Here is a 3,971-nt window from a genome sequence, read left to right as displayed (position 1 = left end):
TTCATAACATTGTAAGAAAGTAGAAAATTTCACAGCACTTTTTTGTTTTTCATTTTGTTTACAGGACATGAGTGAGAACAAAAAATATTTCTAAACGTGTTTCTTGCCTCCCAAAGCCATCATTGCACTCTTTTTTTTTTTTTGTACAAACTAAAGATGAATCGACACTGACCCGACACCGCCGCACCCTGCTCTGAACAGTCACAAACAATTCAAGATCTCCTAACCGCAGTCAAACTCTTTAAATCACAAAGCTGCCGTTTCGTCTCCCGTCTTTCACGCCATAACGGGGACAGACGGGCGCCTGCCGCCCCTCCACCTGTGAATATTAATTTTGCAAGCTAACCGCAAAATCAGCCGCTGTCGTGGGGTGCGAGATGAGGAGGAGGAGGAGGGAGGGGGAAAAAAACCCACTTCTCTCTAAGCAAGGGCTTTTAATTTTTAAAGAACAGGAGCACACAAGGGCTTTTTATGCTCAGCACTGCAGCAATGTCGCTTTTAGGGGGTGTAATCTTGGAGGGAGACGTGAAAAAAGCAAAAGACGTTTGCACAGAAACAACTGTTTTAAAACCAGCTGAATAGCTTAGTGGTAATATAACATGCTTTGAGCAAAAGAGAGGTAGAAGACGTTGCTCTTCCACCCAGCTTTTATTTATTTATTTGTTTTGTTTTCAGTAGCTAGAGAAGATAAATACTGCCTTAAAGAAATATAGGACAATTCTAAGTTATCGGAGTTAAGATTCAGCGTACTAGCTAACTGCTCAGAAACAGTGCCAAATATTAGTCGAAATGTCTCCCGTGTGTCATGGTGTCCGGGTTAGCTTTAGGTCATAGAGTCACTGCTGTATATAACCGTTTTCTGTGTAGGCTTTGCAGACTCAGCAGTCGTAGCTATGTAGCTCAGCATAACGAGGGGCCCCTCGGATCCTTAGGGTCTGCTAGGCGCCACGTTTAGTACTGCCATCCATGAGCCATGTCAGCATCGACCATTCAAACCCATGCATGCCCACATCCATTCGCTTCCAGTGCTTATAGTTGCTGTATCTGAAATCGGGCCTCAAACAGCACCCTGACCTCTGTGCCCAATCGGGATGCTCGGTTGGCACGTTGAGGACGCTTCGCCCGAGGCCTAATCTCTGCGTATGTTAACCCCAACGGCGCACAGGGGGCTCTTTGAGACTCTCTTCCCGCCACCATTCAGCTTTGATACTCTGATATCAACAAGTAATTGTATTATTAGTAAAAGAATTATTCTAAAGGTGCCACTGTGCAGAGGAGAACCAACTCTGTCACACTATATACTTATAATGAATATATTCGTTCGAGGGGAGCGGGATTGACTATGGGGTGCAGAGTTGGGAAGCAGGAGTCGTAGTCTTTCTATTATATTATTCTATAGTTTCCTTTTCTACTTTGTTGTGGCTGTGAGGTTCTGTCGTTTCAATCGCATCGGACGCCTCCGGCGGGAGAGACGAGCGAGGAGCCGGCGGACTGCTTGTGGACACTGACCTCACCTCACTGGTGCCAGAGACTACGTTACCCAGCGAGACCTGCAGCACTGCAGCACACGCAGACATCAACACGCAAACTTTACCTTCCTGCACCTACAAGTTCCTGTACTTCTGAGGACAATATATCCACTCTAAAGCAGGATGTTTAAAGCAGAAGGGGGTGAAACAGGATGCTAAGCCTGTTTATGATGACAAGTGAACATGTTTAAAATGTTTAGCATTTACGTTTGAGTCTCTTCTTGGTGCTTTATTTGACACTGTGGCAAACTTAGAAACAGGAAAGCTGGCTTAATTAATTTGCGTTTCCAGAATCAAGCTAAAACATGATGAGGCGAGGCATGCCCATCACTTTATTTTGATGGTATAAGAGCAAGATCCTTCAAACAACTTCCCTTCGCCCGAGGTCTGGCTTAAACTGCCAGAGTCCTGTATAAGGGCCAACAATCTACGAAACAGCGCCCAGCAATCCTCTTTTAACCTGGATTAGAAGAATCCTCATCTGACAACTGACAGGACACATATATGTGTTTGGAAAGGCGTAATGTGGTTTAAAAGTGAAAATATCACACTAACCAATGGTATACCCCCTAAAGAAGACAATACGTCATCCTTTATCACCAAAGCTTTTACACAAACCTACATTTTTGTTGAGTTTTAATATTGTCAATCTCAAGCTGGCCAATCCCTCACCTGGTATCCAGTTATTTATCCTGCCGCAGTCATTAGCATTCAACTGCGTTTCCAGTAGGTTCCTCTTAAGAAAGGTTGATGAAAATGTAAAACTAGACATGTGAGCCTTTAGTCCACATAAAAACAATTTCTCCTCTTAAAAAGTGAATATTTTATGAGTGAAGGATCAGACAGCCACTCTGCCTTTCTCTAACAGCTCAAAAATATTACTAAAACCAAAGGGCACAGGCAACGTGTTGAGATATTTGTCCTCGTTAGCACAGAAACATAACAACGCAAGAATAAATACACATATATGATCACAATTGCATACACACAGACATTCCACAATGAAGAGACATGCACAGACACCCACACTGAGACGGCACCCACTCCCAGCCTTGCCCAGTGCGGTGCAGGAAAGAAGTGCGTGCTGCTCTATGAGAAATCACTGTGTCACGTCTAGAGTTTCTTTGGGAGAAAAACAACAAACTGTTCCCGATGCGTCGACCCGATAGGTGGAGCGTTGAGTAAACTGAGCCAGCTAATCACACATGGACAACCAGATGAACTGAAATGTGAATTCAACGGCGTAGTTCTGAGACAAAAAAAAAAGACTCGCTACGCGCACTCTACAATTAACACTCACTACCAGCACACACTCACAAACACTGACACAAATATGGTTACAGTGTGAGGAGGGCTTACAGGTGGATTTATGTGCCTGCATGTTTGTGTATGCATGTTTTTGTGTACGTGTGTGTGTGTGTGTGTGTGTGTGTGTGTGTATGCATGTTTTTCTGTACGTGTGTGTGTGTGTATGTGTGGTGATGTTTATTTGTGTGTACGTGTGGAGTTAGCCTCTCCTCACCCATGCACCCAGTGCCTGCCTATCCTGCCTTCAAACAGCTCTGACATCAGCTACGGGGCTTCCAGGATAACCGTTTTCTGCATTCCCACGACACAGTATGGTTACGCTGGTTCAGAGCTAAATGCCCCACTCATTCCTAGGCAGTCGTAGCCATACGAGTTGATTAGGCTGCTTTTGATTTTAGTGAGTTCTGGTGGACTGAGTTTTTGTTTTACCCTCCGGATTTGACGGGACTTCGTAGTAGCAGCCTTCTTCTCAGACCCGACTGTGTTTTTTTTTTTTTCTTGCAAATTTCAGTCTATGTCTGTTCAATTGTATGAAGTACAGCAGAAAGATCCTCACAGGAAAGGGAGAAGTCCGATGACCCTGTCAATGTTCCTAAAACTTGGATTCAAAAGGAGCAGTGTAGCTTTTACTAATCTTGTAGAATAATGGACAAAAACTTTACCCTCCCATATTTGCTGGCCTCAACGGATTGTCGACACAAAGTCAAGCTTGTTTGCAGGGCCGTTCCATGTTGCTTATTTTGTTTCTGGTGTTAAAAGACACCGTGTCTCGGTGCTGTCATTGAGAAGAAGATGTAAGTCTTTGATTTTTGAAAATTATGTAGCTCTATCTTCATGAGGGATAAGAAATATGGTAATAGGTAGCAAGGTTTCAGTAGTTTCTGCGTTGCTCATGGCTATCATGAAGAAGCAAGCTGAATGAAAAGCTGTTGATTTACCGGTCTATCCATCCATTCTGCCACCTGAAATAAGCTGTGCGGTAGCTGCACTCAACCTTACCGATGAAAAAAAAAAACTTCAATTGATAGACAGATGCTTATAGTATCAAATTAGAACAACCTGGTTTAACTTACATTAACCAATAGTAACCAAAACTACTCCCCAGAAAGAAAAAAAACAAATGCCTTCCTGCTT

Source organism: Poecilia latipinna, unplaced genomic scaffold, assembly GCF_001443285.1.
Source record: "Poecilia latipinna isolate Pla-1442-1.1 unplaced genomic scaffold, P_latipinna-1.0 Scaffold249, whole genome shotgun sequence".
Classification (NCBI taxonomy): Eukaryota; Metazoa; Chordata; class Actinopteri; order Cyprinodontiformes; family Poeciliidae; genus Poecilia; species Poecilia latipinna.
Note: the sequence above shows the minus strand (reverse complement) of the source record.